Below are 15,161 nucleotides of genomic sequence, written 5' to 3' on the forward strand. Positions count from 1 at the left end.
TTGGCAGTATAAAAATATCTACAGCACCTTGTATTCCCAGGTGGTATCCCATCCAAGTACTAACCAGGCCCAACACTGCTTAGCTTCCAAGATCAGATGAGAGTGGGCGTATCCAGTGTGGTGTGGTTGTAGATGAGCTTTGTGGTTTCTGTTAGAAATTTTCTACTTCTAACTACTGGTTCATAAATGAATACGTTTGAAAATGGAATGCATCAACAGAACGGTGTTGGCAGTATAAAAATATCTACACCACCTATGTATTCCCAGGTGGTCTCCCATCCAAGTACTAACCAGGCCCAACACTGCTTAGCTTCCAAGATCAGATGAGAGTGGGCGTATCCAGTGTGGTGTGGCTGTAGATGAGCTTTGTGGTTTCTGTTTGAACTTTTCTACTTCTAACTACTGGTTCATAAATGAATACATTTGAAAATTGAATGCATCAACAGAACGGTGTTGGCAGTATAAAAGTATCTACAGCACCTTGTATTCCCAGGTGGTCTCCCATCCAAGTACTAACCAGGCCCAACACTGCTTAGCTTCCAAGATCAGATGAGATTGGGCGTATCCAGTGTGGTGTGGCTGTAGATGAGCTTTGTGGTTTCTGTTAGAACTTTTCTACTTCTAACTACTGGTTCATAAATGAATACGTTTGAAAATGGAATGCATCAACAGAACGGTGTTGGCAGTATAAAAATATCTACACCACCTATGTTTTCCCAGGTGGTCTCCCATCCAAGTACTAACCAGGCCCAACACTGCTTAGCTTCCAAGATCAGATGAGATTGGGCATATCCAATGTGGTGTGGCTGTAGAAGAGCTTTATGGTTTCTGTTAGTACTTTTCTACTTCTAACTACTGGTTCATAAATGAATACGTTTGAAAATGGAATGCATCAACAGAACGGTGTTGGTAGTATAAAAACATCTACAGCACCTTGTATTCCCAGGTGGTCTCCCATCCAAGTACAAACCAGGCCCAACACTGCTTAGCTTCCAAGATCAGATGAGATTGGGCATATCCAATGTGGTGTGGCTGTAGAAGAGCTTTATGTTTTCTGTTAGTACTTTTCTACTTCTAACTACTGGTTCATAAATGAATACGTTTGAAAATGGTATGCATCAACAGAACGGTGTTGGTAGTATAAAAATATCTACAGCACCTTGTATTCCCAGGTGGTCTCCCATCCAAGTACTAACCAGGCCCAACACTGCTTAGCTTCCAAGATCAGATGAGATTGGGCGTATCCAGTGTGGTGTGGCTGCAGATGAGCTTTATGGTTTCTGTTAGAACTTTTCTACTTCTAACTACTGGTTCATAAATGAATACGTTTGAAAATGGAATACATCAACAGAACGGTGTTGGTAGTATAAAAATATCTACATCACCTTGTATTCCCAGGTGGTCTCCCATCCAAGTACTAACCAGGCCCAACACTGCTTAGCTTCCAAGATCAGATGAGATTGGGCGTATCCAGTGTGGTGTGGCTGTAGATGAGGTTTGTGGTTTCTGTTAGAACTTTTCTACTTCTAACTACTGGTTCATAAATGAATTCGTTTGAAAATGGAATGCATCAACAGAACGGTTTTGGCAGTATAAAAATATCTACAGCACCTTGTATTCCCAGGTGGTCTCCCATCCAAGTACTAACCAGACCCAACACTGCTTAGCTTCCAAGATCAGATGAGATTGGGCGTATCAAGTGTTGTGTGGCTGTAGATGAGCTTTGTGGTTTCTGTTAGAACTTTTCTACTTCTAACTACTGGTTCATAAATGAATACGTTTGAAAATGGAATGCATCAACAGAACGGTGTTGGCAGTATAAAAATATCTACACCACCTATGTATTCCCAGGTGGTCTCCCATCCAAGTACTAACCAGGCCCAACACTGCTTAGCTTCCAAGATCAGATGAGATTGGGCGTATCCAGTGTGGTGTGGCTGTAGATGAGCTTTGTGGTTTCTGTTTGAACTTTTCTACTTCTAACTACTGGTTCATAAATGAATACGTTTGAAAATGGAATGCATCAACAGAACGGTGTTGGCAGTATAAAAATATCTACAGCACCTTGTATTCCCAGGTGGTCTCCCATCCAAGTAATAACCAGGCCCAACACTGCTTAGCTTCCAAGATCAGATGAGATTGGGCATATCCAGTGTGGTGTGGCTGTAGATGAACTTTGTGGTTTCTGTTAGAACTTTTCTACTTCTAACTGCTGGTTCATAAACGAATATGTTTTAAAATGGAATGCATCAACAGAACGGTGTTTGCAGTATAAAATTATCTACAGCACCTTGTATTCCCAGGTGGTCTCCCATCCAAGTACTAACCAGGCCCAACACTGCTTAGCTTCCAAGATCAGATGAGATTGGGCGTATCCAGTGTGGTGTGGCTATAGATGAGCTTTATAGTTTCTGTTAGAACTTTTCTACTTCTAACTACTGGTTCATAAATGAATACGTTTGAAAATGGAATGCATCAACAGAACGGTGTTGGCAGTATAAAAATATCTACAGCACCTTGTATTCCCAGGTGGTCTCCCATCCAAGTACTAACCAGGCCCAACACTGCATAGCTTCCAAGATCAGATGAGATTGGGCGTATCCAGTGTGGTGTGGCTGTAGATGAGCTTTGTGGTTTCTGTTAGAACTTTTCTACTTCTAACTACTGGTTCATAAATGAATACGTTTGAAAATGGAATGCATCAACAGAACGGTGTTGGCAGTATAAAAATATCTACAGCACCTTGTATTCCCAGGTGGTCTCCCATCCAAGTACTAACCAGGCCCAATACTGTTTAGCTTCCAAGATCAGATGAGATTGGGCATATCCAGTGTGGTGTGGCTGTAGATGAGCTTTGTGGTTTCTGTTAGAACTTTTCTACTTGTAACTACTGGTTCATAAATGAATACGTTTGAAAATGGAATGCATCAACAGAACGGTGTTGGCAGTATAAAAATATCTACAGCACCTTGTATTCCCAGGTGGTCTCCCATCCAAGTACTAACCAGGCCCAACACTGCTTAGCTTCCAAGATCAGATGAGATTGGGCGCATCCAGTGTGGTGTGGCTGTAGATGAACTTGGTGGTTTCTGTTAGAACTTTTCTACTTCTAACTACTGGTTCATAAATGAATACGTTTTAAAATGGAATGCATCAACAGAACGGTGTTGGCAGTATAAAATTATCTACAGGACCTTGTATACCCAGGTGGTCTCCCATCCAAGTACTAACCAGGCCCAACACTGCTTAGCTTCCAAGATCAGATGAGATTGGGCGTATCCAGTGTGGTGTGGCTGTAGATGAGCTTTGTGGTTTCTGTTAGAACTTTTCTACTTCTAACTACTGGTTCATAAATGAATACGTTTGAAAATGGAATGCATCAACAGAACGGTGTTGGCAGTATAAAAATATCTACAGCACCTTGTATTCCCAGGTGGTCTCCCATCCAAGTACTAACCAGGCCCAATACTGCTTAGCTTCCAAGATCAGATGAGATTGGGCATATCCAGTGTGGTGTGGCTGTAGATGAGCTTTGTGGTTTCTGTTAGAACTTTTCTACTTCTAACTACTGGTTCATAAATGAATACGTTTGAAAATGGAATGCATCAACAGAACGGTGTTGGCAGTATAAAAATATCTACAGCACCTTGTATTCCCAGGTGGTCTCCCATCCAAGTACTAACCAGGCCCAACACTGCTTAGCTTCCAAGATCAGATGAGATTGGGCGTATCCAGTGTGGTGTGGCTGTAGATGAGCTTTGTGGTTTCTGTTAGAACTTTTCTACTTCTAACTACTGGTTCATAAATGAATACGTTTGAAAATGGAATACATCAACAGAACGTTGTTGGCAGTATAAAAATATCTACAGCACCTTGTATTCCCAGGTGGTCTCCCATCCAAGTACTAACCAGGCCCAATACTGCTTAGCTTCCAAAATCAGATGAGATTGGGCGTATCCAGTGTGGTGTGGCTGTAAATGAGCTTTGTGGTTTCTGTTTGAACTTTTCTACTTCTAACTACTGGTTCATAAATGAATTCATTTGAAAATTGAATGCATCAACAGAACGGTGTTGGAAGCATAAAAATGTCTACAGCACCTTGTATTCCCAGGTGGTCTCCCATCCAAGTACTAACCAGGCCCAACACTGCTTAGCTTCCAAGATCAGATGAAATTGGGCGTATCCAGTGTGGTGTGGCTGTAGATGAGCTTTATGGTTTCTGTTAGAACTTTTCTACTTCTAACTACTGGTTCATAAATGAATACGTTTGAAAATGGAATGCATCAACAGAACGGTGTTGGCAGTATAAAAATATCTACAGCACCTTGTATTCCCAGGTGGTCTCCCATCCAAGTACTAACCAGGCCTAACACTGCTTAGCTTCCATGATCAGATGAGATTGGGAGTATCCAGTGTGGTGTGGCTGTAGATGAGCTTTATGGTTTCTGTTAGAACTTTTCTACGTCTAACTACTGGTTCATAAATGAATACGTTTGAAAATGGAATGCATCAACAGAACGGTGTTGGCAGTATAAAAATATCTACAGCACCTTGTATTCCCAGGTGGTCTCCCATCCAAGTACTAACCAGGCCCAACACTGCTTAGCTTCCAAGATCAGATGAGATTGGGCGTATCCAGTGTGGTGTGGCTGTAGATGAGCCTTGCGGTTTCTGTTAGAACTTTTCTACTTCTAACTACTGGTTCATAAATGAATACGTTTGAAAATGGAATGCATCAACAGAACGGTGTTGGCAGTATAAAATTATCTACAGCACCTTGTATTCCCAGGTGGTCTCCCATCCAAGTACTAACCAGGCCCAACACTGCTTTGCTTCCAAGATCAGATGAGATTGGGCATATCCAGTGTGGTGTGGCTGTAGAAGAGCTTTATGGTTTCTGTTAGTACTTTTCTACTTCTAACTACTGGTTCATAAATGAATATATTTGAAAATGGAATGCATCAACAGAACGGTGTTGGCAGTATAAAAATATCTACAGCACCTTGTATTCCCAGGTGGTCTCCCATCCAAGTACTAACCAGGCCCAACACTGCTTAGCTTCCAAGATCAGATGAGATTGGGCGTATCCAGTGTGGTGTGGCTGTAGATGAGCTTTGTGGTTTCTGTTAGAACTTTTCTACTTCTAACTACTGGTTCATAAATGAATACGTTTGAAAATGGAATGCATCAACAGAACGGTGTTGGCAGTATAAAAATATCTACAGCACCTTGTATTCCCAGGTGGTCTCCCATCCAAGTACTAACCAGGCCCAACACTGCTTAGCTTCCAAGATCAGATGAGATTGGGCGTATCCAGTGTGGTGTGGCTGTAGATGAGCTTTGTGGTTTCTGTTAGAACTTTTCTACTTCTAACTACTGGTTCATAAATGAATACGTTTGAAAATGGAATACATCAACAGAACGTTGTTGGCAGTATAAAAATATCTACAGCACCTTGTATTCCCAGGTGGTCTCCCATCCAAGTACTAACCAGGCCCAATACTGCTTAGCTTCCAAAATCAGATGAGATTGGGCGTATCCAGTGTGGTGTGGCTGTAAATGAGCTTTGTGGTTTCTGTTTGAACTTTTCTACTTCTAACTACTGGTTCATAAATGAATTCATTTGAAAATTGAATGCATCAACAGAACGGTGTTGGAAGCATAAAAATGTCTACAGCACCTTGTATTCCCAGGTGGTCTCCCATCCAAGTACTAACCAGGCCCAACACTGCTTAGCTTCCAAGATCAGATGAAATTGGGCGTATCCAGTGTGGTGTGGCTGTAGATGAGCTTTATGGTTTCTGTTAGAACTTTTCTACTTCTAACTACTGGTTCATAAATGAATACGTTTGAAAATGGAATGCATCAACAGAACGGTGTTGGCAGTATAAAAATATCTACAGCACCTTGTATTCCCAGGTGGTCTCCCATCCAAGTACTAACCAGGCCTAACACTGCTTAGCTTCCATGATCAGATGAGATTGGGAGTATCCAGTGTGGTGTGGCTGTAGATGAGCTTTATGGTTTCTGTTAGAACTTTTCTACGTCTAACTACTGGTTCATAAATGAATACGTTTGAAAATGGAATGCATCAACAGAACGGTGTTGGCAGTATAAAAATATCTACAGCACCTTGTATTCCCAGGTGGTCTCCCATCCAAGTACTAACCAGGCCCAACACTGCTTAGCTTCCAAGATCAGATGAGATTGGGCGTATCCAGTGTGGTGTGGCTGTAGATGAGCCTTGCGGTTTCTGTTAGAACTTTTCTACTTCTAACTACTGGTTCATAAATGAATACGTTTGAAAATGGAATGCATCAACAGAACGGTGTTGGCAGTATAAAATTATCTACAGCACCTTGTATTCCCAGGTGGTCTCCCATCCAAGTACTAACCAGGCCCAACACTGCTTTGCTTCCAAGATCAGATGAGATTGGGCATATCCAGTGTGGTGTGGCTGTAGAAGAGCTTTATGGTTTCTGTTAGTACTTTTCTACTTCTAACTACTGGTTCATAAATGAATATATTTGAAAATGGAATGCATCAACAGAACGGTGTTGGCAGTATAAAAATATCTACAGCACCTTGTATTCCCAGGTGGTCTCCCATCCAAGTACTAACCAGGCCCAACACTGCTTAGCTTCCAAGATCAGATGAGATTGGGCGTATCCAGTGTGGTGTGGCTGTAGATGAGCTTTGTGGTTTCTGTTAGAACTTTTCTACTTCTAACTACTGGTTCATAAATGAATACGTTTGAAAATGGAATGCATCAACAGAACGGTGTTGGCAGTATAAAAATATCTACAGCACCTTGTATTCCCAGGTGGTCTCCCATCCAAGTACTAACCAGGCCCAATACTGCTTAGCTTCCAAGATCAGATGAGATTGGGCATATCCAGTGTGGTGTGGCTGTAGATGAGCTTTGTGGTTTCTGTTAGAACTTTTCTACTTGTAACTACTGGTTCATAAATGAATACGTTTGAAAATGGAATGCATCAACAGAACGGTGTTGGCAGTATAAAAATATCTACAGCACCTTGTATTCCCAGGTGGTCTCCCATCCAAGTACTAACCAGGCCCAACACTGCTTTAGCTTCCAAGATCAGATGAGATTGGGCGCATCCAGTGTGGTGTGGCTGTAGATGAACTTGGTGGTTTCTGTTAGAACTTTTCTACTTCTAACTACTGGTTCATAAATGAATACGTTTTAAAATGGAATGCATCAACAGAACGGTGTTGGCAGTATAAAATTATCTACAGCACCTTGTATACCCAGGTGGTCTCCCATCCAAGTACTAACCAGGCCCAACACTGCTTAGCTTCCAAGATCAGATGAGATTGGGCGTATCCAGTGTGGTGTGGCTGTAGATGAGCTTTGTGGTTTCTGTTAGAACTTTTCTACTTCTAACTACTGGTTCATAAATGAATACGTTTGAAAATGGAATGCATCAACAGAACGGTGTTGGCAGTATAAAAATATCTACAGCACCTTGTATTCCCAGGTGGTCTCCCATCCAAGTACTAACCAGGCCCAACACTGCTTAGCTTCCAAGATCAGATGAGATTGGGCGTATCCAGTGTGGTGTGGCTGTAGATGAGCTTTGTGGTTTCTGTTAGAATTTTTCTACTTCTAACTACTGGTTCATAAATGAATACGTTTGAAAATGGAATACATCAACAGAACGTTGTTGGCAGTATAAAAATATCTACAGCACCTTGTATTCCCAGGTGGTCTCCCATCCAAGTACTAACCAGGCCCAATACTGCTTAGCTTCCAAAATCAGATGAGATTGGGCGTATCCAGTGTGGTGTGGCTGTAGATGAGCTTTATGGTTTCTGTTAGAACTTTTCTACTTCTAACTACTGGTTCATAAATGAATCCGTTTGAAAATGGAATGCATCAACAGAACGGTGTTGGCAGTATAAAAATATCTACAGCACCTTGTATTTCCAGGTGGTCTCCCATCCAAGTACTAACCAGGCCCAACACTGCTTAGCTTCCAAGATCAGATGAGATTGGGAGTATCCAGTGTGGTGTGGCTGTAGATGAGCTTTGTGTTTTCTGTTAGAACTTTTCTACGTCTAACTACTGGTTCATAAATGAATACGTTTGAAAATGGAATGCATCAACAGAACGGTGTTGGCAGTATAAAAATATCTACAGCACCTTGTATTCCCAGGTGGTCTCCCATCCAAGTACTAACCAGGCCCAACACTGCTTAGCTTCCAAGATCAGATGAGATTGGGCGTATCCAGTGTGGTGTGGCTGTAGATGAGCTTTATGGTTTCTGTTAGAACTTTTCTACTTCTAACTACTGGTTCATAAATGAATACGTTTGAAAATGGAATGCATCAACAGAACGGTGTTGGTAGTATAAAAATATCTACAGCACCTTGTATTCCCAGGTGGTCTCCCATCCAAGTACTAACCAGGCCCAACACTGCTTAGCTTCCAAGATCAGATGAGATTGGGCGTATCCAGTGTGGTGTGGCTGTAGATGAGCTTTGTGGTTTCTGTTAGAACTTTTCTACTTCTAACTACTGGTTCATAAATGAATACGTTTAAAAATGGAATGCATCAACAGAACGGTGTTGGCAGTATAAAAATATCTACAGCACCTTGTATTCCCAGGTGGTCTCCCATCAAAGTACTAACCAGACCCAACACTGCTTAGCTTCCAAGATCAGATGAGATTGGGCGTATCCAGTGTGGTGTTGCTGTAGATGAATTTTCTGGTTTCTGTTAGAACTTTTCTACTTCTAACTACTGGTTCATAAATGAATACGTTTTAAAATGGAATGCATCAACAGAACGGTGTTGGCAGGATAAAAATATCTACAGCACCTTGTATTCCCAGGTGGTCTCCCATCCAAGTACTAACCATGCCCAACACTGCTTAGCTTCCAAGATCAGATGAGATTGGGCGTATCCAGTGTGGTGTGGCTGTAGATGAGCTTTGTGGTTTCTGTTAGAACTTTTCTACTTCTAACTACTGGTTCATAAATGAATACGTTTGAAAATGGAATGCATCAACAGAACGGTATTGGAAGGATAAAAATATCTACAGCACCTTGTATTCCCAGGTGGTCTCCCATCCAAGTACTAACCAGGCCCAACACTGCTTAGATTCCAAGATCAGATGAGATTGGGCGTATCCAGTGTGGTGTGGCGGTAGATGAGCTTTGTGGTTTCTGTTAGAACTTTTCTACTTCTAACTACTGGTTCATAAATGAATACGTTTGAAAATGGAATGCATCAACAGAACGGTATTGGAAGGATAAAAATATCTACAGCACCTTGTATTCCCAGGTGGTCTCCCATCCAAGTACTAACCAGGCCCAACACTGCTTAGCTTCCAAGATCAGATGAGATTGGGCGTATCCAGTGTGGTGTGGCTGTAGATGAGCTTTGCGGTTTCTGTTAGAACTTTTCAACTTCTAACTACTGGTTCATAAATTAATACGTTTGAAAATGGAATGCATCAACAGAACGGTGTTGGCAGTATAAAAATATCTACAACACCTTGTATTCCCAGGTGGTCTCCCATCCAAGTACTAACCAGGCCCAACACTGCTTAGCTTCCAAGATCAGATGAGATTGGGCGTATCCAGTGTGGTGTGGCTGTAGATGAGATTTATGGTTTCTGTTAGAACTTTTCTACTTCTAACTACTGGTTCATAAACGAATACATTTGAAAATGGAATGCATCAACAGAACGGTGTTGTTAGTATAAAAATATCTACAGCACCTTGTATTCCCAGGTGGTCTCCCATCCAAGTACTAACCAGGCCCAACACTGCTTAGCTTCCAAGATCAGATGAGATTGGGCGTATCCAGTGTGGTGTGGCTGTAGATGAGCTTTGTGGTTTCTGTTAGAACTTTTCTACGTCTAACTACTGGTTCATAAATGAATACGTTTGAAAATGGAATGCATCAACAGAACGGTGTTGGCAGTATAAAAATATCTACAGCACCTTGTATTCCCAGGTGGTCTCCCATCCAAGTACTAACCAGGCCCAACACTGCTTAGCTTCCAAGATCAGATGAGATTGGGCGTATCCAGTGTGGTGTGGCTGTAGATGAGCTTTATGGTTTCTGTTAGAACTTTTCTACTTCTAACTACTGGTTCATAAATGAATACGTTTGAAAATGGAATGCATCAACAGAACGGTGTTGGTAGTATAAAAATATCTACAGCACCTTGTATTCCCAGGTGGTCTCCCATCCAAGTACTAACCAGGCCCAACACTGCTTAGCTTCCAAAATCAGATGAGATTGGGCGTATCCAGTGTGGTGTGGCTGTAGATGAGCTTTGTGGTTTCTGTTAGAACTTTTCTACTTCTAACTACTGGTTCATAAATGAATACGTTTGAAAATGGAATGCATCAACAGAACGGTGTTGGCAGGATAAAAATATCTACAGCACCTTGTATTCCCAGGTGGTCTCCCATCCAAGTACTAACCATGCCCAACACTGCTTAGCTTCCAAGATCAGATGAGATTGGGCGTATCCAGTGTGGTGTGGCTGTAGATGAGCTTTGTGGTTTCTGTTAGAACTTTTCTACTTCTAACTACTGGTTCATAAATGAATACGTTTGAAAATGGAATGCATCAACAGAACGGTGTTGGTAGTATAAAAATATCTACAGCACCTTGTATTCCCAGGTGGTCTCCCATCCAAGTACTAACCAGGCCCAACACTGCTTAGCTTCCAAGATCAGATGAGATTGGGCGTATCCAGTGTGGTGTGGCTGTAGATGAGCTTTGTGGTTTCTGTTAGAACTTTTCTACTTCTAACTACTGGTTCATGAATGAATACGTTTGAAAATGGAATGCATCAACAGAACGGTGTTGGCAGTATAAAAATATCTACAGCACCTTGTATTCCCAGGTGGTCTCCCATCCAAGTACTAACCAGGCCCAACACTGCTTAGCTTCCAAGATCAGATGAGTTTGGGCGTATCCAGTGTGGTGTTGCTGTAGATGAATTTTCTGGTTTCTGTTAGAACTTTTCTACTTCTAACTACTGGTTCATAAATGAATACGTTTGAAAATGGAATGCATCAACAGAACGGTGTTGGCAGTATAAAAATATCTACAACACCTTGTATTCCCAGGTGGTCTCCCATCCAAGTACTAACCAGGCCCAACACTGCTTAGCTTCCAAGATCAGATGAGATTGGGCGTATCCAGTGTGGTGTGGCGGTAGATGAGCTTTGTGGTTTCTGTTAGAACTTTTCTACTTCTAACTACTGGTTCATAAATGAATACGTTTGAAAATGGAATGCATCAACAGAACGGTATTGGAAGGATAAAAATATCTACAGCACCTTGTATTCCCAGGTGGTCTCCCATCCAAGTACTAACCAGGCCCAACACTGCTTAGCTTCCAAGATCAGATGAGATTGGGCGTATCCAGTGTGGTGTGGCTGTAGATGAGCTTTGCGGTTTCTGTTAGAACTTTTCTACTTCTAACTACTGGTTCATAAATTAATACGTTTGAAAATGGAATGCATCAACAGAAAGGTGTTGGCAGTATAAAAATATCTACAACACCTTGTATTCCCAGGTGGTCTCCCATCCAAGTACTAACCAGGCCCAACACTGCTTAGCTTCCAAGATCAGATGAGATTGGGCGTATCCAGTGTGGTGTGGCTGTAGATGAGATTTATGGTTTCTGTTAGAACTTTTCTACTTCTAACTACTGGTTCATAAACGAATACATTTGAAAATGGAATGCATCAACAGAACGGTGTTGTTAGTATAAAAATATCTACAGCACCTTGTATTCCCAGGTGGTCTCCCATCCAAGTACTAACCAGGCCCAACACTGCTTAGCTTCCAAGATCAGATGAGATTGGGCGTATCCAGTGTGGTGTGGCTGTAGATGAGCTTTGTGTTTTCTGTTAGAACTTTTCTACGTCTAACTACTGGTTCATAAATGAATACGTTTGAAAATGGAATGCATCAACAGAACGGTGTTGGCAGTATAAAAATATCTACAGCACCTTGTATTCCCAGGTGGTCTCCCATCCAAGTACTAACCAGGCCCAACACTGCTTAGCTTCCAAGATCAGATGAGATTGGGCGTATCCAGTATGGTGTGGCTGTAGATGAGCTTTATGGTTTCTGTTAGAACTTTTCTACTTCTAACTACTGGCTCATAAATGAATACGTTTGAAAATGGAATGCATCAACAGAACGGTGTTGGTAGTATAAAAATATCTACAGCACCTTGTATTCCCAGGTGGTCTCCCATCCAAGTACTAACCAGGCCCAACACTGCTTAGCTTCCAAGATCAGATGAGATTGGGCGTATCCAGTGTGGTGTGGCTGTAGATGAGCTTTGTGGTTTCTGTTAGAACTTTTCTACTTCTAACTACTGGTTCATAAATGAATACGTTTAAAAATGGAATGCATCAACAGAACGGTGTTGGCAGTATAAAAATATCTACAGCACCTTGTATTCCCAGGTGGTCTCCCATCAAAGTACTAACCAGACCCAACACTGCTTAGCTTCCAAGATCAGATGAGATTGGGCGTATCCAGTGTGGTGTTGCTGTAGATGAATTTTCTGGTTTCTGTTAGAACTTTTCTACTTCTAACTACTGGTTCATAAATGAATACGTTTTAAAATGGAATGCATCAACAGAACGGTGTTGGCAGGATAAAAATATCTACAGCACCTTGTATTCCCAGGTGGTCTCCCATCCAAGTACTAACCATGCCCAACACTGCTTAGCTTCCAAGATCAGATGAGATTGGGCGTATCCAGTGTGGTGTGGCTGTAGATGAGCTTTGTGGTTTCTGTTAGAACTTTTCTACTTCTAACTACTGGTTCATAAATGAATACGTTTGAAAATGGAATGCATCAACAGAACGGTATTGGAAGGATAAAAATATCTACAGCACCTTGTATTCCCAGGTGGTCTCCCATCCAAGTACTAACCAGGCCCAACACTGCTTAGCTTCCAAGATCAGATGAGATTGGGCGTATCCAGTGTGGTGTGGCTGTAGATGAGCTTTGCGGTTTCTGTTAGAACTTTTCTACTTCTAACTACTGGTTCATAAATTAATACGTTTGAAAATGGAATGCATCAACAGAACGGTGTTGGCAGTATAAAAATATCTACAACACCTTGTATTCCCAGGTGGTCTCCCATCCAAGTACTAACCAGGCCCAACACTGCTTAGCTTCCAAGATCAGATGAGATTGGGCGTATCCAGTGTGGTGTGGCTGTAGATGAGATTTATGGTTTCTGTTAGAACTTTTCTACTTCTAACTACTGGTTCATAAACGAATACATTTGAAAATGGAATGCATCAACAGAACGGTGTTGTTAGTATAAAAATATCTACAGCACCTTGTATTCCCAGGTGGTCTCCCATCCAAGTACTAACCAGGCCCAACACTGCTTAGCTTCCAAGATCAGATGAGATTGGGCGTATCCAGTGTGGTGTGGCTGTAGATGAGCTTTGTGGTTTCTGTTAGAACTTTTCTACGTCTAACTACTGGTTCATAAATGAATACGTTTGAAAATGGAATGCATCAACAGAACGGTGTTGGCAGTATAAAAATATCTACAGCACCTTGTATTCCCAGGTGGTCTCCCATCCAAGTACTAACCAGGCCCAACACTGCTTAGCTTCCAAGATCAGATGAGATTGGGCGTATCCAGTGTGGTGTGGCTGTAGATGAGCTTTATGGTTTCTGTTAGAACTTTTCTACTTCTAACTACTGGTTCATAAATGAATACGTTTGAAAATGGAATGCATCAACAGAACGGTGTTGGTAGTATAAAAATATCTACAGCACCTTGTATTCCCAGGTGGTCTCCCATCCAAGTACTAACCAGGCCCAACACTGCTTAGCTTCCAAAATCAGATGAGATTGGGCGTATCCAGTGTGGTGTGGCTGTAGATGAGCTTTGTGGTTTCTGTTAGAACTTTTCTACTTCTAACTACTGGTTCATAAATGAATACGTTTAAAAATGGAATGCATCAACAGAACGGTGTTGGCAGTATAAAAATATCTACAGCACCTTGTATTCCCAGGTGGTCTCCCATCCAAGTACTAACCAGACCCAACACTGCTTAGCTTCCAAGATCAGATGAGATTGGGCGTATCCAGTGTGGTATAGCTGTAGATGAGCTTTGTGGTTTCTGTTAGAACTTTTCTACTTCTAATTACTGGTTCATAAATGAATACGTTTGAAAATGGAATGCATCAACAGAACGGTGTTGGCAGGATAAAAATATCTACAGCACCTTGTATTCCCAGGTGGTCTCCCATCCAAGTACTAACCATGCCCAACACTGCTTAGCTTCCAAGATCAGATGAGATTGGGCGTATCCAGTGTGGTGTGGCTGTAGATGAGCTTTGTGGTTTCTGTTAGAACTTTTCTACTTCTAACTACTGGTTCATAAATGAATACGTTTGAAAATGGAATGCATCAACAGAACGGTGTTGGTAGTATAAAAATATCTACAGCACCTTGTATTCCCAGGTGGTCTCCCATCCAAGTACTAACCAGGCCCAACACTGCTTAGCTTCCAAGATCAGATGAGATTGGGCGTATCCAGTGTGGTGTGGCTGTAGATGAGCTTTGTGGTTTCTGTTAGAACTTTTCTACTTCTAACTACTGGTTCATGAATGAATACGTTTGAAAATGGAATGCATCAACAGAACGGTGTTGGCAGTATAAAAATATCTACAGCACCTTGTATTCCCAGGTGGTCTCCCATCCAAGTACTAACCAGGCCCAACACTGCTTAGCTTCCAAGATCAGATGAGTTTGGGCGTATCCAGTGTGGTGTTGCTGTAGATGAATTTTCTGGTTTCTGTTAGAACTTTTCTACTTCTAACTACTGGTTCATAAATGAATACGTTTGAAAATGGAATGCATCAACAGAACGGTGTTGGCAGTATAAAAATATCTACAACACCTTGTATTCCCAGGTGGTCTCCCATCCAAGTACTAACCAGGCCCAACACTGCTTAGCTTCCAAGATCAGATGAGATTGGGCGTATCCAGTGTGGTGTGGCTGTAGATGAGATTTATGGTTTCTGTTAGAACTTTTCTACTTCTAACTACTGGTTCATAAACGAATACATTTGAAAATGGAATGCATCAACAGAACGGTGTTGTTAGTATAAAAA

The 15,161-nt window shown here is 41.7% G+C and overlaps 56 non-coding genes and 11 pseudogenes across 56 annotated transcripts; all 67 read right to left on the reverse strand.

Moving 5' to 3' along the window:
* Positions 1–15: 15 nt before the first annotated feature.
* Positions 16–134, reverse strand: LOC134890035 (5S ribosomal RNA; annotated as a pseudogene).
* A 107-nt stretch (positions 135–241) lies between these two features.
* Positions 242–361, reverse strand: LOC134892715 (5S ribosomal RNA; annotated as a pseudogene).
* Positions 362–468: 107 nt separating this feature from the next.
* On the reverse strand, positions 469–587 carry LOC134885002 (5S ribosomal RNA). The gene has a single exon (XR_010169131.1). It is a non-coding gene; the product is annotated as a 5S ribosomal RNA (ribosomal RNA).
* A 107-nt stretch (positions 588–694) lies between these two features.
* LOC134892911 (5S ribosomal RNA) lies at positions 695–814 on the reverse strand (annotated as a pseudogene).
* A 107-nt stretch (positions 815–921) lies between these two features.
* Positions 922–1,040, reverse strand: LOC134887077 (5S ribosomal RNA; annotated as a pseudogene).
* Positions 1,041–1,147: 107 nt separating this feature from the next.
* LOC135058580 (5S ribosomal RNA) lies at positions 1,148–1,266 on the reverse strand. The gene has a single exon (XR_010245007.1). It is a non-coding gene; the product is annotated as a 5S ribosomal RNA (ribosomal RNA).
* Positions 1,267–1,373: 107 nt separating this feature from the next.
* On the reverse strand, positions 1,374–1,492 carry LOC135064951 (5S ribosomal RNA). Its single transcript, XR_010251247.1, has one exon. It is a non-coding gene; the product is annotated as a 5S ribosomal RNA (ribosomal RNA).
* Positions 1,493–1,599: 107 nt separating this feature from the next.
* LOC134889710 (5S ribosomal RNA) lies at positions 1,600–1,718 on the reverse strand (annotated as a pseudogene).
* A 107-nt stretch (positions 1,719–1,825) lies between these two features.
* Positions 1,826–1,945, reverse strand: LOC134885959 (5S ribosomal RNA). Its single transcript, XR_010170059.1, has one exon. It is a non-coding gene; the product is annotated as a 5S ribosomal RNA (ribosomal RNA).
* A 107-nt stretch (positions 1,946–2,052) lies between these two features.
* LOC135069768 (5S ribosomal RNA) lies at positions 2,053–2,171 on the reverse strand. The gene has a single exon (XR_010255950.1). It is a non-coding gene; the product is annotated as a 5S ribosomal RNA (ribosomal RNA).
* A 107-nt stretch (positions 2,172–2,278) lies between these two features.
* LOC134901794 (5S ribosomal RNA) lies at positions 2,279–2,397 on the reverse strand. The gene has a single exon (XR_010175274.1). It is a non-coding gene; the product is annotated as a 5S ribosomal RNA (ribosomal RNA).
* A 107-nt stretch (positions 2,398–2,504) lies between these two features.
* Positions 2,505–2,623, reverse strand: LOC135066356 (5S ribosomal RNA). Its single transcript, XR_010252604.1, has one exon. It is a non-coding gene; the product is annotated as a 5S ribosomal RNA (ribosomal RNA).
* Positions 2,624–2,730: 107 nt separating this feature from the next.
* On the reverse strand, positions 2,731–2,849 carry LOC134884827 (5S ribosomal RNA). The gene has a single exon (XR_010168959.1). It is a non-coding gene; the product is annotated as a 5S ribosomal RNA (ribosomal RNA).
* A 107-nt stretch (positions 2,850–2,956) lies between these two features.
* LOC134901105 (5S ribosomal RNA) lies at positions 2,957–3,075 on the reverse strand. The gene has a single exon (XR_010174599.1). It is a non-coding gene; the product is annotated as a 5S ribosomal RNA (ribosomal RNA).
* A 107-nt stretch (positions 3,076–3,182) lies between these two features.
* LOC134887499 (5S ribosomal RNA) lies at positions 3,183–3,301 on the reverse strand (annotated as a pseudogene).
* Positions 3,302–3,408: 107 nt separating this feature from the next.
* LOC135068662 (5S ribosomal RNA) lies at positions 3,409–3,527 on the reverse strand. The gene has a single exon (XR_010254857.1). It is a non-coding gene; the product is annotated as a 5S ribosomal RNA (ribosomal RNA).
* A 107-nt stretch (positions 3,528–3,634) lies between these two features.
* On the reverse strand, positions 3,635–3,753 carry LOC134885014 (5S ribosomal RNA). The gene has a single exon (XR_010169143.1). It is a non-coding gene; the product is annotated as a 5S ribosomal RNA (ribosomal RNA).
* A 107-nt stretch (positions 3,754–3,860) lies between these two features.
* On the reverse strand, positions 3,861–3,979 carry LOC134887268 (5S ribosomal RNA; annotated as a pseudogene).
* A 107-nt stretch (positions 3,980–4,086) lies between these two features.
* LOC135066564 (5S ribosomal RNA) lies at positions 4,087–4,205 on the reverse strand. Its single transcript, XR_010252808.1, has one exon. It is a non-coding gene; the product is annotated as a 5S ribosomal RNA (ribosomal RNA).
* Positions 4,206–4,312: 107 nt separating this feature from the next.
* On the reverse strand, positions 4,313–4,431 carry LOC134888471 (5S ribosomal RNA; annotated as a pseudogene).
* Positions 4,432–4,538: 107 nt separating this feature from the next.
* LOC134885026 (5S ribosomal RNA) lies at positions 4,539–4,657 on the reverse strand. The gene has a single exon (XR_010169154.1). It is a non-coding gene; the product is annotated as a 5S ribosomal RNA (ribosomal RNA).
* A 107-nt stretch (positions 4,658–4,764) lies between these two features.
* Positions 4,765–4,883, reverse strand: LOC135069935 (5S ribosomal RNA). Its single transcript, XR_010256113.1, has one exon. It is a non-coding gene; the product is annotated as a 5S ribosomal RNA (ribosomal RNA).
* Positions 4,884–4,990: 107 nt separating this feature from the next.
* On the reverse strand, positions 4,991–5,109 carry LOC134885038 (5S ribosomal RNA). The gene has a single exon (XR_010169166.1). It is a non-coding gene; the product is annotated as a 5S ribosomal RNA (ribosomal RNA).
* A 107-nt stretch (positions 5,110–5,216) lies between these two features.
* LOC134885050 (5S ribosomal RNA) lies at positions 5,217–5,335 on the reverse strand. The gene has a single exon (XR_010169177.1). It is a non-coding gene; the product is annotated as a 5S ribosomal RNA (ribosomal RNA).
* Positions 5,336–5,442: 107 nt separating this feature from the next.
* Positions 5,443–5,561, reverse strand: LOC134887270 (5S ribosomal RNA; annotated as a pseudogene).
* A 107-nt stretch (positions 5,562–5,668) lies between these two features.
* On the reverse strand, positions 5,669–5,787 carry LOC135066565 (5S ribosomal RNA). Its single transcript, XR_010252809.1, has one exon. It is a non-coding gene; the product is annotated as a 5S ribosomal RNA (ribosomal RNA).
* A 107-nt stretch (positions 5,788–5,894) lies between these two features.
* LOC134888472 (5S ribosomal RNA) lies at positions 5,895–6,013 on the reverse strand (annotated as a pseudogene).
* A 107-nt stretch (positions 6,014–6,120) lies between these two features.
* On the reverse strand, positions 6,121–6,239 carry LOC134885062 (5S ribosomal RNA). The gene has a single exon (XR_010169188.1). It is a non-coding gene; the product is annotated as a 5S ribosomal RNA (ribosomal RNA).
* Positions 6,240–6,346: 107 nt separating this feature from the next.
* On the reverse strand, positions 6,347–6,465 carry LOC135069936 (5S ribosomal RNA). The gene has a single exon (XR_010256114.1). It is a non-coding gene; the product is annotated as a 5S ribosomal RNA (ribosomal RNA).
* Positions 6,466–6,572: 107 nt separating this feature from the next.
* On the reverse strand, positions 6,573–6,691 carry LOC134885074 (5S ribosomal RNA). The gene has a single exon (XR_010169199.1). It is a non-coding gene; the product is annotated as a 5S ribosomal RNA (ribosomal RNA).
* A 107-nt stretch (positions 6,692–6,798) lies between these two features.
* On the reverse strand, positions 6,799–6,917 carry LOC135068663 (5S ribosomal RNA). The gene has a single exon (XR_010254858.1). It is a non-coding gene; the product is annotated as a 5S ribosomal RNA (ribosomal RNA).
* A 107-nt stretch (positions 6,918–7,024) lies between these two features.
* On the reverse strand, positions 7,025–7,144 carry LOC135067754 (5S ribosomal RNA). The gene has a single exon (XR_010253964.1). It is a non-coding gene; the product is annotated as a 5S ribosomal RNA (ribosomal RNA).
* Positions 7,145–7,251: 107 nt separating this feature from the next.
* Positions 7,252–7,370, reverse strand: LOC135064031 (5S ribosomal RNA). The gene has a single exon (XR_010250346.1). It is a non-coding gene; the product is annotated as a 5S ribosomal RNA (ribosomal RNA).
* Positions 7,371–7,477: 107 nt separating this feature from the next.
* LOC134885086 (5S ribosomal RNA) lies at positions 7,478–7,596 on the reverse strand. Its single transcript, XR_010169210.1, has one exon. It is a non-coding gene; the product is annotated as a 5S ribosomal RNA (ribosomal RNA).
* A 107-nt stretch (positions 7,597–7,703) lies between these two features.
* On the reverse strand, positions 7,704–7,822 carry LOC134884326 (5S ribosomal RNA). The gene has a single exon (XR_010168478.1). It is a non-coding gene; the product is annotated as a 5S ribosomal RNA (ribosomal RNA).
* A 107-nt stretch (positions 7,823–7,929) lies between these two features.
* On the reverse strand, positions 7,930–8,048 carry LOC135063780 (5S ribosomal RNA). The gene has a single exon (XR_010250103.1). It is a non-coding gene; the product is annotated as a 5S ribosomal RNA (ribosomal RNA).
* A 107-nt stretch (positions 8,049–8,155) lies between these two features.
* Positions 8,156–8,274, reverse strand: LOC134885097 (5S ribosomal RNA). The gene has a single exon (XR_010169221.1). It is a non-coding gene; the product is annotated as a 5S ribosomal RNA (ribosomal RNA).
* Positions 8,275–8,381: 107 nt separating this feature from the next.
* LOC134885109 (5S ribosomal RNA) lies at positions 8,382–8,500 on the reverse strand. The gene has a single exon (XR_010169232.1). It is a non-coding gene; the product is annotated as a 5S ribosomal RNA (ribosomal RNA).
* A 107-nt stretch (positions 8,501–8,607) lies between these two features.
* LOC135068986 (5S ribosomal RNA) lies at positions 8,608–8,726 on the reverse strand. Its single transcript, XR_010255177.1, has one exon. It is a non-coding gene; the product is annotated as a 5S ribosomal RNA (ribosomal RNA).
* A 107-nt stretch (positions 8,727–8,833) lies between these two features.
* On the reverse strand, positions 8,834–8,952 carry LOC135065184 (5S ribosomal RNA). The gene has a single exon (XR_010251471.1). It is a non-coding gene; the product is annotated as a 5S ribosomal RNA (ribosomal RNA).
* Positions 8,953–9,059: 107 nt separating this feature from the next.
* LOC134887864 (5S ribosomal RNA) lies at positions 9,060–9,178 on the reverse strand (annotated as a pseudogene).
* Positions 9,179–9,285: 107 nt separating this feature from the next.
* LOC134885120 (5S ribosomal RNA) lies at positions 9,286–9,404 on the reverse strand. Its single transcript, XR_010169243.1, has one exon. It is a non-coding gene; the product is annotated as a 5S ribosomal RNA (ribosomal RNA).
* Positions 9,405–9,511: 107 nt separating this feature from the next.
* On the reverse strand, positions 9,512–9,630 carry LOC135059235 (5S ribosomal RNA). Its single transcript, XR_010245646.1, has one exon. It is a non-coding gene; the product is annotated as a 5S ribosomal RNA (ribosomal RNA).
* Positions 9,631–9,737: 107 nt separating this feature from the next.
* Positions 9,738–9,856, reverse strand: LOC134885131 (5S ribosomal RNA). The gene has a single exon (XR_010169254.1). It is a non-coding gene; the product is annotated as a 5S ribosomal RNA (ribosomal RNA).
* Positions 9,857–9,963: 107 nt separating this feature from the next.
* On the reverse strand, positions 9,964–10,082 carry LOC134885142 (5S ribosomal RNA). Its single transcript, XR_010169265.1, has one exon. It is a non-coding gene; the product is annotated as a 5S ribosomal RNA (ribosomal RNA).
* Positions 10,083–10,189: 107 nt separating this feature from the next.
* Positions 10,190–10,308, reverse strand: LOC135062797 (5S ribosomal RNA). The gene has a single exon (XR_010249139.1). It is a non-coding gene; the product is annotated as a 5S ribosomal RNA (ribosomal RNA).
* A 107-nt stretch (positions 10,309–10,415) lies between these two features.
* On the reverse strand, positions 10,416–10,534 carry LOC135065185 (5S ribosomal RNA). The gene has a single exon (XR_010251472.1). It is a non-coding gene; the product is annotated as a 5S ribosomal RNA (ribosomal RNA).
* A 107-nt stretch (positions 10,535–10,641) lies between these two features.
* LOC134885155 (5S ribosomal RNA) lies at positions 10,642–10,760 on the reverse strand. Its single transcript, XR_010169278.1, has one exon. It is a non-coding gene; the product is annotated as a 5S ribosomal RNA (ribosomal RNA).
* Positions 10,761–10,867: 107 nt separating this feature from the next.
* Positions 10,868–10,986, reverse strand: LOC135066879 (5S ribosomal RNA). Its single transcript, XR_010253115.1, has one exon. It is a non-coding gene; the product is annotated as a 5S ribosomal RNA (ribosomal RNA).
* Positions 10,987–11,093: 107 nt separating this feature from the next.
* LOC135069670 (5S ribosomal RNA) lies at positions 11,094–11,212 on the reverse strand. Its single transcript, XR_010255847.1, has one exon. It is a non-coding gene; the product is annotated as a 5S ribosomal RNA (ribosomal RNA).
* Positions 11,213–11,319: 107 nt separating this feature from the next.
* LOC134885166 (5S ribosomal RNA) lies at positions 11,320–11,438 on the reverse strand. The gene has a single exon (XR_010169289.1). It is a non-coding gene; the product is annotated as a 5S ribosomal RNA (ribosomal RNA).
* Positions 11,439–11,545: 107 nt separating this feature from the next.
* LOC135059236 (5S ribosomal RNA) lies at positions 11,546–11,664 on the reverse strand. The gene has a single exon (XR_010245647.1). It is a non-coding gene; the product is annotated as a 5S ribosomal RNA (ribosomal RNA).
* A 107-nt stretch (positions 11,665–11,771) lies between these two features.
* Positions 11,772–11,890, reverse strand: LOC134885178 (5S ribosomal RNA). The gene has a single exon (XR_010169300.1). It is a non-coding gene; the product is annotated as a 5S ribosomal RNA (ribosomal RNA).
* Positions 11,891–11,997: 107 nt separating this feature from the next.
* Positions 11,998–12,116, reverse strand: LOC135059348 (5S ribosomal RNA). Its single transcript, XR_010245754.1, has one exon. It is a non-coding gene; the product is annotated as a 5S ribosomal RNA (ribosomal RNA).
* A 107-nt stretch (positions 12,117–12,223) lies between these two features.
* LOC134885190 (5S ribosomal RNA) lies at positions 12,224–12,342 on the reverse strand. The gene has a single exon (XR_010169311.1). It is a non-coding gene; the product is annotated as a 5S ribosomal RNA (ribosomal RNA).
* Positions 12,343–12,449: 107 nt separating this feature from the next.
* On the reverse strand, positions 12,450–12,568 carry LOC135068987 (5S ribosomal RNA). Its single transcript, XR_010255178.1, has one exon. It is a non-coding gene; the product is annotated as a 5S ribosomal RNA (ribosomal RNA).
* A 107-nt stretch (positions 12,569–12,675) lies between these two features.
* On the reverse strand, positions 12,676–12,794 carry LOC135065186 (5S ribosomal RNA). Its single transcript, XR_010251473.1, has one exon. It is a non-coding gene; the product is annotated as a 5S ribosomal RNA (ribosomal RNA).
* Positions 12,795–12,901: 107 nt separating this feature from the next.
* On the reverse strand, positions 12,902–13,020 carry LOC134885201 (5S ribosomal RNA). Its single transcript, XR_010169322.1, has one exon. It is a non-coding gene; the product is annotated as a 5S ribosomal RNA (ribosomal RNA).
* A 107-nt stretch (positions 13,021–13,127) lies between these two features.
* Positions 13,128–13,246, reverse strand: LOC135059237 (5S ribosomal RNA). The gene has a single exon (XR_010245648.1). It is a non-coding gene; the product is annotated as a 5S ribosomal RNA (ribosomal RNA).
* Positions 13,247–13,353: 107 nt separating this feature from the next.
* Positions 13,354–13,472, reverse strand: LOC134885213 (5S ribosomal RNA). Its single transcript, XR_010169333.1, has one exon. It is a non-coding gene; the product is annotated as a 5S ribosomal RNA (ribosomal RNA).
* Positions 13,473–13,579: 107 nt separating this feature from the next.
* Positions 13,580–13,698, reverse strand: LOC134885225 (5S ribosomal RNA). Its single transcript, XR_010169344.1, has one exon. It is a non-coding gene; the product is annotated as a 5S ribosomal RNA (ribosomal RNA).
* Positions 13,699–13,805: 107 nt separating this feature from the next.
* LOC135062799 (5S ribosomal RNA) lies at positions 13,806–13,924 on the reverse strand. Its single transcript, XR_010249141.1, has one exon. It is a non-coding gene; the product is annotated as a 5S ribosomal RNA (ribosomal RNA).
* A 107-nt stretch (positions 13,925–14,031) lies between these two features.
* LOC135060321 (5S ribosomal RNA) lies at positions 14,032–14,150 on the reverse strand. The gene has a single exon (XR_010246713.1). It is a non-coding gene; the product is annotated as a 5S ribosomal RNA (ribosomal RNA).
* Positions 14,151–14,257: 107 nt separating this feature from the next.
* On the reverse strand, positions 14,258–14,376 carry LOC135065187 (5S ribosomal RNA). Its single transcript, XR_010251474.1, has one exon. It is a non-coding gene; the product is annotated as a 5S ribosomal RNA (ribosomal RNA).
* Positions 14,377–14,483: 107 nt separating this feature from the next.
* LOC134885237 (5S ribosomal RNA) lies at positions 14,484–14,602 on the reverse strand. The gene has a single exon (XR_010169355.1). It is a non-coding gene; the product is annotated as a 5S ribosomal RNA (ribosomal RNA).
* A 107-nt stretch (positions 14,603–14,709) lies between these two features.
* On the reverse strand, positions 14,710–14,828 carry LOC135066880 (5S ribosomal RNA). Its single transcript, XR_010253116.1, has one exon. It is a non-coding gene; the product is annotated as a 5S ribosomal RNA (ribosomal RNA).
* A 107-nt stretch (positions 14,829–14,935) lies between these two features.
* Positions 14,936–15,054, reverse strand: LOC135059238 (5S ribosomal RNA). The gene has a single exon (XR_010245649.1). It is a non-coding gene; the product is annotated as a 5S ribosomal RNA (ribosomal RNA).
* Positions 15,055–15,161: the final 107 nt, after the last annotated feature.

This window comes from Pseudophryne corroboree, chromosome 3 (assembly GCF_028390025.1).
Source record: "Pseudophryne corroboree isolate aPseCor3 chromosome 3, aPseCor3.hap2, whole genome shotgun sequence".
NCBI classification, from domain to species: domain Eukaryota; kingdom Metazoa; phylum Chordata; class Amphibia; order Anura; family Myobatrachidae; genus Pseudophryne; species Pseudophryne corroboree.